This window comes from Mustela putorius, unplaced genomic scaffold (assembly GCF_011764305.1).
Source record: "Mustela putorius furo isolate JIRA1106 unplaced genomic scaffold, ASM1176430v1.1 tig00003845_pilon_pilon_pilon, whole genome shotgun sequence".
NCBI classification, from domain to species: domain Eukaryota; kingdom Metazoa; phylum Chordata; class Mammalia; order Carnivora; family Mustelidae; genus Mustela; species Mustela putorius.
Window position 1 is genome coordinate 40314996 of NW_025421998.1, and position 12118 is coordinate 40327113.

The 12118-nt window shown below is 38.8% G+C and overlaps 1 long non-coding RNA gene across 1 annotated transcript in view; it reads right to left on the reverse strand.

Moving 5' to 3' along the window:
• Nucleotides 1-770: 770 nt before the first annotated feature.
• LOC123387011 overlaps nt 771-12118 on the reverse strand; it is a 119980-nt gene continuing 108632 nt past the window's right edge. Inside the window, exon 4 of the long non-coding RNA XR_006601332.1 lies at nt 771-832. This is a non-coding gene — a long non-coding RNA (uncharacterized LOC123387011). The remainder of the gene's footprint in view (nt 833-12118) is intronic.

The following is a 12118-nucleotide window of genomic DNA, read 5'->3' on the forward strand; positions in this document are numbered from 1 at the left end:
TATTAACTATCGAGGCTGCTCTTATGGCCTGGAAGTAAGACCATTAAGAAACTAACACCTGATAAAAGCTACGCAGAGACCATCCGGACTAACTGTAGCAGATCTAGAAATTACAGTTGTAGATGCTGTTCACTGAGGACACTTTGGGTCACCTTTTTTAAGTGACTTATTTTTATCTACTGCTAAGTATCCAAGCAAACACTGTGGCTTGGAAGTTGGACTCCAAGCGCAGCCCCCTACCCTCAGGAGTTTTGTCAGACTGAGCATATCTCAGCCATCAGGCCCCAGCACAGACAGAAAAAATGCATCTTCCCAGGGCATCTTGTTGTAATCCACATTATCCATAGAAACACAGAGATAAGGAAGGCTGAGAAGGGAAAATCAGGACAGGTAAATAATAGCCTTAAATCCAGGCTTACCTAGGAGGTCATCTCTAACCATTTGTGTTTCTGAACATAGTATGGAAAGGACTTGCTGTAGTGGGTTGAATGGTAGTGCTCAAAATATCTGCCTAAATCCCAGAACCTATGAATGTAACTTATTTGGGAAAGGGTCTTTGCAGATGTAAATTAAAGATCTCAACACAAATCATCCTGGATCATCCAGGTGGGCCTTCAATTCAATGGCAGATGTTCTTAAAAAAGATAGGCAGGGAGAAACAGACGAGAAGGCCATGTGAAGACGGAGGCTGAGATGGCAATTATAAAGCTACAACCCAAGGAACACCCAAAGACACCAGAAGATGGAAGAGGCAAGGAAGGATTCTCACCTAGAGACCTGAAGGGAGTTCGGTCTTGCCAACACCCTGATGTCAGATTTCTGGCCTCCAGAACTACAAGAGAATAACTTTCTGTTATTTTAAAGCATCCAGTTTGCGGTAATATATCAGCCTTAGAAATTAATATACTTGGCGACTCTCTTTAGCTTGACCCTACTCTTGATATCTACCTGTAAGACAAGAAGCAGCCCAGGCAGCAACACCATTCTTAATCCTAAATTCCTCTGTAAGTATCTTGGCCTCTACTTCAGATGTGCTCCCTACCACATTCAAAGTAAGACATCTCCCTGCACCTCTGCTCACCCCACAACTACCCAAGTTTGGAGCAAAGTGCTGGATCATGAAAGACACTGTCCATATTCATGAACAACTCAACCAATTAGTCTCCAATCTTCCATTCTAACACATGCTCCAACTTGGCAAGACACCATTCACAACCGTCAATGCAATTATCTTCCCATCCAGTGCCCAGACATGTGCAGACAGGGTGAGTCAGCAGGTACCCTGCTGATGCACCCTCTACAGACACGGTGGTTCTTCCACCTGCTCACTCTCCATAGAAGTGGCACAGCAAATTGCTCTTTTCCTCCTACACAATAGCCATTTCCCTAAAAATTACCACTTCTCCCTCTAACTTTTCTCAGCTCTTCACTCCTTTTGACACACACCAGAGCTGAGCCCAACACCTGGTACATAGAAGACATGCAATAAATACTTGCTGATTGAATGGGAGCCAGATAGCTTAGAAGCATCCAGAAATTTATTCTAGAAACTAACACGTGCATGAAGGAATGCTTTAAAGACTTTCCCACTGGCACTGCTGCTGTAGCTGGCCTCCTAACACTCTGGACAACTCTCTTTAGCTTGACCTTACTCTTGATGCCTGTCACCTACTGATGATGAAAGCCTGTTTTGGACTCTTCCCATTGGGCACACAGGTATATATTAAAGCTTGCTTCCAGAAAACCCTTCCTGTCAAAGAAAGAGGAGTCTATGAGGTGAACAAGCAAAATTTAAGTACAGCCCATACCTTCTGGCTAGCCTTCAACACCTTCTTCCTCCATTTGGCCTCACTGGTTACAGACCTAAGTTTCAAATCTCAGAACACTTGGCTTTGAACTAATGTTTGAACCAGCTTCTCCACCTAATGTTGCTTTCACTAGCTCTCATGCTATGCTTTGGGAGAGACAATCAGAGTAATGTAATCATACAGATCAAATATAGAATCCCAGCATCACCTTCAAGCTATGTGACCTTGAGTAAATCCCCCCTGATTCTTAGATCTTTCACCTGCCCAACAGAAAAAAGGTATGAAATTTGCAGTTTTGTTGGGAGGTTTAAAAATGCTGAGAGGGTTACAGAACTGGCATAATAGCTGAAACATAATAAAAGTTCAAAACACGTCAGCTATTGTTATTGTTGGACCTACCTCGATATTCATATTGCATATTACAGAAAGCAAGTTTTGCAAGAGGCTGGGCACTCTTGCCCACTATTCTAGACCTGGGGAGATGAACAGGACACCTAAGCTATCCCCAGATGTCCCTACAATTCCACCTCACTAGACCAGGGGTCGCAATAATCAAAATCATAAGAGAAGCTTGAAAAAACTAGTTTCAAACATAGTTTGAAAAACAAATGGAGCACCTGGGTGGTACAGTCAGTTAAGTGCCTCTGGATTTGGGATCAGGTCATGATCTCAGAGTCATGAGATCGAGCCCCATGTCAGGCTCCACACTCAGGTGGGGACCCTGCTTGGGATTCTCTCTCTCCCTCTCCCCACTTGTGCATGAGTTCTCTCTCTGTCTCTGTCTCTCTCTCTCTCTCAAATAAATCTTTAAAAAAAAAAATGAACTTTCTTAGCCTTTAACTGTATCTATTAGAAAAGTAACTTTCTAGTTTTATATATCAGTAAATGTCACTCAAATGCTTTGCAAAAATACATGAGTTGTATGACATTGTGAATGTATGAAATGGCACTGAACTGTACACTTTAAAATGGTGAATATATATTTTGTGAATTTTACTTAAACAAAATTTTTTTTTAATATGCAGAAACTGCTGTTGTCTTTAAAATCAGAATGTTGACCTGAGGATCATTTTTTTAAACACAGATTCTGATTCTGTAGGTCAAGGTGAAGTATGGCTATCAACACCTTTTTTAAAACCCCCTTTAGCAATTCAGATTAGCCAGGGTTAAGAACCACTGATTAATAACTTAAAATAAATTAGGCAAAGGAGATGAATAGAGTAGAAATTGCACTTTTTACCAAAAAACAAAAAAAACAAAAAAACAAAAAAAAATAGTTATCTGGTAAACACGGTGTGACTCTGGGGACGTTCTTTTCTTTTTATAATTTCTATTATTGGGATTACAATAATGTTTGAAGAATGCATTTACCCATCTAAATCACACTTTTCTATGGATTTTCATTCATTTTGCTTTTAGGAATAACTATCTGCTTGAGGTGTTAGAGCAACCAAAATGTAGGGGCAAGCTTGGGAGCCATGAGGGGAGGAAAAAGAATCCCCATGGTACCTCCTGGATTCTCTTCATCTAGTTCCATTCAAAAAGGTCCCAAAGCACAGCCCAGTATCCCACAGTGTCCTGATAGGGGAAGGGGAGGAGCATGGAATGTTGAACTTTCTGAGTTTCTTCAGCTCATCAGAATGCTGTGAGATCTGGAAGAGAAAGGGCTACAGATGTGCAGCAAGGGTGCTGCAGGCAATACTCAGCTTTCCTCAACCTTCCTTCCAACCTCCCCCAAGTCATTCCCTGGCCCCTGCCATGCCTGCATGTCTGACATGTGAACACAGACTGGACATAAGAAAGCACCTGCTGCTACCAGGAAAATTCTACCTTGGACAAGAGGCTACAGGGGAGTAGATGAGGCGAAGGGATGGTAAGTGGAGAAAAATATTAAAGCTACATCTGTGAGCCAGCCAGTAAGGAAAAAAAAAGGACTCTAAATTTAAAAACAACGAAAAAAACACCAACAACTGACTGGCCTCTATTTCTCAGATTGGAGAAAGGACCCTCATCCTTGCTATTAAGAAGTTGCCCAATTTGCTATTATGAAAGTGAAGGTGCTTTTGTATTTATTTACATTTCAGGATAAAATTATTACCTGGTATGACAGTCCTTTTCCACATTCTATTTCTCCCTCATCCTTTAATTGTAAACTCTGACTTTTCAGATCAACTCGAATACCACCTAGCTGACTTGCTCCTGTGTAAATACTTAACGAATTACAAAATGGTGAGTTGGGGTGGAATAAATGAGAAGACTGGAGTGTTCTCTTTTCACTGTAACAGGTTTAATGAAGCTTTCCTTATGGTGCACAGGGAAACTACATTGTAGTGTACATTGTATATTCTTACACTTCATGTAATAATAGATGTGTCTCCTGCTTCTCTTAGAACTGATGTCCCAGCCTCATGTAGCTGAGTTGAGGCAGGAGTCTGGTACCAAGCTGTGAGCTCCTAGTAGTTCCATTAAACCATGTTAACAATGCAAAGTTAGGAAACTAGAATATTGATGTCTACTCCTAGATATAGAAATAGTTCATGATGTGTCTCTTGGCAATTCACATAATCTTCTTGGACTTCCAGAATTGTAAAGAAAAAAAAAAATGGGACTGAACTACATAAACTTCCTGGTCCCTTCTAGTCTTAGAGCTCTAATTGTTAAAACTAAATGGATGTGAGCTATTTAGGGCATTCTAGTATAGGAAAAAGTAACACTCATTGATCTTAACTCCCAAGAACCCTCACATTTACATTGTAAATAGGATTTCTCCTCCATTTGAACATAACCGAGAATCAGAGATAAGATAGGACTTGCTTTTGATCACACAGTTATCCAGGAACATATCCCAAATGGATCTGAACCTCGATTCCATTCTCTGCCACTCCACATAGCCTCTAATCTGGGAGGCTGATCTCTACAAGGGGATAGCCATTTTTATTTCAGGACACAAGTCCCGGTTATACAACATTAAAAATATAGTATATTATTAAGTATAATCTTTTTTCCAGGCTTCCTTACTTGCATTTTTTTTATTGGAAGCTAACAAAGGACCAGACAAATGTTTTTATCATTCTAATTGAGCTATTAAGAACACAGAATTCATTCCATTCCTGTTTCAAAAAGACACTGGTGTCAGTATCTCCCATCTCCTCCCATCCCCCTGTATACATATCCACTCTGTCACTCAAATATGACTCAAATTTATTGTGTAAAATTACTGTCCCTTAGGTGCAGGATCCACAGCCAGAGAACAGCTCTGACTAGGAATATTAATTAAAACAAGAGCTTTTACATGAAAATAGCCTAGTTGGCATGTAGTTAGGAATAAGAATGTCATTTTTCATGTCAAAAAACTGCAGTCGCACATGACAATAGTTGTACATTTAGTTTCCCATGGAGAAAAATAAATGATCAGCCACTTAAATGTAGTAAAGGTTCTGAAACCCATTTCATTTTCTTCAACATAACAGCATCTATGTTTATCTTAAAATATAATTCTTCACATATGTTCATGATATCTCTGATAGGCAAGGCAGACTAGGCCAATTACAGAGTGAGAATATAAGGAGAATGGAAATGACAGTGGAGGTGACAAGGGCCATGAGAGGTTTTTAAGTGGAATGGAATGAGTATATTGAGGTTTTTTTTGTTTTTTTTTTTCCAAAAGCTAACCTTGCTGGCTGTGAAAAGGACCAGCCACAGTGGGAGCCCAGTAGCAGGAGCTCAATTAGAAAGCAGAAGAGGTCAGCAGCCTGGGGTGCAGAAGCACATGGACACGAGGGAGAGGGAAAATGCAATACATCACAGTCTTGAGGAATGGGCTGAAGGAGAAACCATGATAAGAAATAAAGACTATCAGAGAAGGAATATTAAAATAGAGACATTTGGAGAGTAGGAAAGGGATTGGAAGGAAGGGCACAGAATACTGACTGAGTTTAGCGCATTATCTCTTAAGATAGAAATACCTGAGCTACATCTGTTAGGTAGTCGGATGGATGCACCAAAGAGAACTGAGAATTTTAAAAGACAATAAAACAGTAGTTACAACATCAGCTTTAGAGTCAAATAGACAATGGGTTTGGTCAAAGCTCTGCCATTATTCATTCTGTGAGATTGGACAAGATTTAGAGACTTTCTGAGCATAAACTTCCTCATTTGGAAATGAGGATAGTAATAAATGATATTTGATGTGGACTGAATTAGACAAAGCAGATATATAAGTGAGCAAAGTGCCTGGCATATATAGTAATTGCTCCATATATGTTATATGCTATTACTATTACATAGGTAATTGAACCATGAATAAAGGTAGGAATTGAAGTCAGAGGTTTGGAGCTGATAATCCTGTAAGTTTACAAGAGAAGATAATTAAAAGCAGGGCCTTAGGAATGCCAATTCTGGAGGGTCAGGCATAGCAGGGGCAGGCAAAAACAGACTAAGAAGAGATAGTAGGGGAAAGGAGAATCATGAGAGTATTGTGGCCTGGAAGTCAAGGAGAGTTGGCAACAAGTAGGGGGATGGATCAGAATCATTGTATTAAGCAGTTATGGAGCAGAAAATGAACCATCAGATCTGTTAATGAGGATGATTTTGTTGACCTGAACAAAGAGTACTATTACGAAATAAAGAACAGAGGCAGTACATAGAGATAGCATTCAGCTTTCCTACAAGATTTTTATTCATTAAGAAAAAGGAGGGACAGAGGCACCTATAAATTTAGTTAATTAATTTTGTAGATGTCTCTCCAGTGCTCCAAAGGTATGAAACCCTGATCTCAGGTTCAAGTCAGACATTGGGATTCACAATATATTGGGCAGCAATTATTAAGTTTAAAACAATGGTTTTGCAGTCAAGTCTATGATCTAGTTCCAGATCTTTCAAGCTGTGATTTGAACAAGGTACACAAATTTTTTTGATCCACATGCCAAACAACAATACTAATTTTAAGATTGTTGTAAGAATTAAATAAGATAAAATATTTTAAGAGATAAACACAGTTCTCACACATAATAATACCCCTGCCCCCAAATGGTATATTTTGAAAGTTGCAGGAGTATTTGGAGAATGGAATCAATCATCCTGAAAAAGCAAAAGAGGTAGGAACTAAAGGCCAGGCCTTGTAGTGCCAACATTTTAGGAGTAAGAAGAGAATGATTTAAGCAAATACACTATAGAAGTATAGGTAGGGGCGCCTGGGTGTCTCAGTTCACTAAGCATCTGTCTTCACCCCAGGTCATGATCCCAAGGTCCTGGAATCAAGACCCACATTGGGCTCCCTACTCAGCAGAGAGGCTGCTTCTTCCTCTCCCTCTGCCTGCTACTCCCCCTGCTTGTACTCTCTCTTTGTCAAATAAATAAAATCTTAAAAAAAAAGAAAAGAAAGCATAGGTAAACAGCCATAGAAAATTCACAAAGGTTGGTGAACTAGAAGCAATGCAGGCGTTGTTTCATAGTCATGGGATGGATCAATAGCATTCATAAAAAAGACTGGAACTATAATCATATCATCGGACTAGACAATGAGGAATTCACTGGGGATGGCACATGAAGTTGATCTCCAAATAGTTATATGACCAGCTATTAGTTTTCATTTCCAGTTGATTGAGGTCTTCTCCAAGGACCACCATATCATACCTCTGAAATATTGTTGTTTTTGTGTCAAGTGGATCTTTCATGCATTGGTGGTCAGAGAACCTAAAGGGACAGAATGCCTGTAACTTCATCAAGCTAATAAAAAAAGATCTATTATTTTATGTCTTCTTATACACATGACAGAATGTGACCTAAAGATAGTTTTCATTATACCCAGCCCCAATTTTTCTAGCAACTACATTTTCTATCAAGAATTAACTAAGGACTTTCAGGGAAGATGGCAGAGTAGGAGAATTCTAAGCTTGCCTTGTCCCATGGATACAACTAGAAGACACATCAGTGTAAATAATTCAGAAAATGACCAGAAGACTGGTAGAACAGACTCTCCACAGTTAAATGTAAAGAAGAGGTCACATCAAAGAGAATAGGAAGGGCAGGGACATGGTTGGGAGCTATTAACAGACCCACAGGATGGTCTGTGGAAGGAAGGATGTACAGGCAGAGAATGGGGAAAGAAACAGATACCCCAAATATGAAGAACTCACACAGAGAAGACAAACCATTATAGCATTTGGTTTTGAAAATAAGAGGGGCCAAATTTTGCAAGTTCTTATAATCAGAGGGGTTTAACACCTGATTTTTAATTTTAAAAATCAATGAGCTTGGCTCTGGGAGAGTCAAGAGGACAGAGTTTCTACCGTTAAAGAGACAGCACAACAAAAAGTCCCACAGAGATATGGCATAGAAGCAGCAGTTGAAAAATGCCTGAGGTTTACAGGAAGGAGATCTGCTTACTAATCTCAGAGCATGTGATGGCATGCATCCTTGGGAAACTACTCTAGGCACAATAAAGCTGGTAGGCACCATTTCCCTTCCCTATCCTCCAACCTAAACACACAAACACCTTTAGGAACCAGCACAGGGCCAAAACTCACTACCTAGCTTGCTAAAACCACTCACTCTGCTCCTGTGTACTTTTCTACAGATACACCCCATCCAACCCAGCCTACTTTGGTCTAAGAAGGACAAGCATAGACCTCCCTGGCACCATGCAACTAGCCCCAACATTCTAGGGAGCAGGACCTGCACCCTCTCCAATATGCATTTAGCTGGAGCTCATCCAAAGTTGTACCATAAGTCTGTCAGTGTGCATACAGTCACAACAGAGACTAGCACCACTTCAAAGTGACTCATACCCTAGGGAAATGGGGAGTTAACCACATACACAAGCAGTGGGCTGGGGCCAGACATCTTGTTTGACTACAGGCCCCACCCACCAACAAAATCTTCTCAGGGCACAACACAGGGAAAGTGCCCTGCAGCTTGCCAGTACTGCATCTCTGAAAAATGCCTGGTCTGATTCAACTCAAACTCAGAAGTCCTAGAATGTCCCACTAACAACACAGGGACCAAATCCTGCCCACAACAGACAAAGAGAACCACTGTAGATGACTGGGCTGAAGGCAGAAGCAGGTCAGCCACAATAGTAGGGTGTACACAACACACAAAGGATATACCCATGAAGCACCAGGTTCTGGTGAATAAGAGAGATTGCACTTCAGAACACTACAGGACCTCTTTTTAAGGCCACTACTTTCAAGAGCAGGGGATGTAGCTGACTTTCCCAACACATACAAATAGATATAGAGAGTTAGACAAAATGAGGAGACAGAAGAGGTCCTAAATGAAGGAACAGGACAAAAATGCAGCAAGAGACCTAAGGGAATTTCCCTCTAATAAATCATATTATTTATCTCTATCTCTAAAATATTAGAGAATTTAAAGTAATCATCATAAAGATACTGACTAGACTTGAGAAAAGAGTGGAGAACCTCAGTGAGACTCTCAACAAAGATAGAAAACATAAAAAAAAGAACCAATCAGAGATGAAGAACTCGATAACAAAGTAAAAATACATGACAGGGAATAAATAGCAGACTAGAGCAATAAGAAGAAGGGATCAATGACCCAGAGGAATGAATATGGAAAGCAATCAAAATGAACAGGATAGAGAGAAAAAAAAAACAATGAACATAGACTTGAGAACTCAGCGCCACCATCAAGCATAATAAAATTCACATTATGGAGATTCAGAAGAGACAGAAAAGAGGGCAGAAAATTTATTTGAGGAAATAATAGCTAAAAACTGTCTTAGGGTTTCTAAAAACTCTGGGGAAAGAAACAGAAATCCAGGTCCAGGAGGTACAGAGAGCAGCCAATGAAATCAACCCAAGAAGATCCACAGCAAGACACACAGTAATTAAAATGGCAAAAAAGTACTGATAAAGAGAGAATTTTAAAAGCATCAAGAGAGAAGAAAACATTTACATACAAGAGAAACAGGGAAACTTCATAAGGCTATAAGCTGATTTTTCAGCAGAAACCTTGTAGGCCACAGGCAGTCACATGATATATTCAAAGTGCTGAACGAAAAGAAAAAGAAAAAGAAAAAAAAAAAACCCAAACCTGTAACCAAGGATACACTATTCAACAAGGCTATCATTCAAAATAGAAAAAAGAGATAAAGCATTTCCCAGACAAACAAAAGTTAAAGGAATTCATCACTACTAAATGAGACTTACAGGAAATGTTAAAGGGGACTCTCTGAGTGGAAAGGAAAGACGTCTTCATAAGCAGGAGTAAGAAAAGTAGGAAGCACAATTGCAGTAAAATTAAGTATATCTATAAAAATCAGTCAAGAGAGTTATAAAATAAAACAATCTAACATATGACACCATATACCTAAAATATGAAAGGGAGAGAAAAATAGGTGCAGACTTAAGTGACCATCAACTTAATATAGACTGTTATGCGCAAAAAATGTTATATAAACACCTAATGGTAACCACAAATCTAAAACCAGTAATAGATATGCAAATGAAAACAGAAAGGAATCCAAGTAGATGATGACTAAAGAAAGCCAGCAAACCAAGAGAAAAGAGAGCTAGAGAAGAAAGGAGCAGAGAACTACAAAAAGAACCATAAAATAAGTAGATCAATAATATATAGCTATTGATAATTATTTTGCATGAAAAGGACTAAATGCCCCAATCAAAAGGTTGCCCCAATCAAATTGGATGATTGAATGGATAAAAAAGCAAGCTGCCTATCCTGCCTACAAGAGACTCAGTTCAGACCTAAACATACTTACAGATAGAAAGGTAAAGAATGAGAGAGCATTTGTCATGCAAATGGAAGTGAAAAGAAAGCCAGGATAGCAATACCTATATCAGACATAATAGACATTAAAACAAACATTGTAAAAGAGACAAAAAAGGATGCAACATAAACATAAAGGGAACGATCTAATGAGAAGTAGTAACATTAGTAAAAATTCATGCACCCAACATGGGCTCACAAAAATATACAAAATAGCTAATAACAAACATAAAGGAAGTAATCAATTGTAATACTATCATGTAGGGGACTTTGACACCCCACTTAAATCAATGGGTAGATCCACGCAAACAGAAAATCAACAAGGAAAGAGTGGCTTTGAATGACACATTGGACCAAATGGATCTAACATATATTTAGAATGTCCTAGCCTAAAAGAGCAGCATGCACAATTTTTTTAAGTGCACATGGAACATTATTCAGAATAGATCACATAGCAGGCCACAAATCAAGTCTCAACAAATTAAAAAAAATCAAAGTCATACCAAGCATCTTTTTCTGACCACAATGCTAGGAAACTAGAAATCAACCACAGGAAAAAGTCTGGAAAGATGTATGGAAGTTCAATAACATGCTGCTAAACAAGGAATGGGTCAATCAACAAATCAAAAAGGAAATTTAAAAATACATGGATACAATGGAAATGAAAGCACAATGTTCCAAAACCTTTGAGATGCAGCATAAGCTGTTCTAAGAGAAAAACTTAGAGCAATGCAGGCCTACTTCAGGAAGCAAGAAAAACCTAACCTTACAGCTAAAGGAGATAGAAAAAGAACAATAAGCAAAAACGAAAACCAGTAGAAGAAAGGAAATAATAAAGATTAGAATAGAAATAAGTGAAATGGAAACTAAAGAAAGCAATAGCACAGATCAAGGACACCAGGAGCTGGCTCTTTGAAAAGAGGTCTTCTGTATTACAATCAACCTTTAAGGAACTACCACTTGCCCAGTTTGGTGTAGTGTCAAAAAAGAAAATCCACAATTATCCGAAGAAGCTACTGAAATATTTCCCCATGGGGCTAGATTCTTTTCAGATACTTATTCAAAACAACACATCACAACAGACTGAAAAAAAACCTATATGAGACTCCAGCTATCTTCTAAGCCAGAAATGAAAGAGATCTTCAAAATATGTAAAGAAAAGCTCTCCTTTTACTAACGTTGAGAGGGAAATATATTTTTCATAAAAATTATTACATTAATAAGTAAAGGATTTGCTATTTTTTTAACATTTCTTTCTTTCTTTTTTTTTTTTAAGATTTTATTTATTTATTTGACAGAGAGAGACAGTAAGAGAGGGAACACAAGCAGGGGAGTGGGAGAGAGAGAAGCAGGCTTCCTGCTGAGCAGAGAGTCCCTTGCAGGGCTTCATCCCAGGACCCTGAGATCATGACCTAAGCCAAAGACAGAGGCTTAACCCACTGAGTCACCCAGGCGCCCCAAGAATTTGTTATTTTTAAGTGAATCAATGAAAAATCAATTTTTAAATTTCTCAGTTCTAATTTCTTATACTTTAAATATTGATAGACATAATTTACATA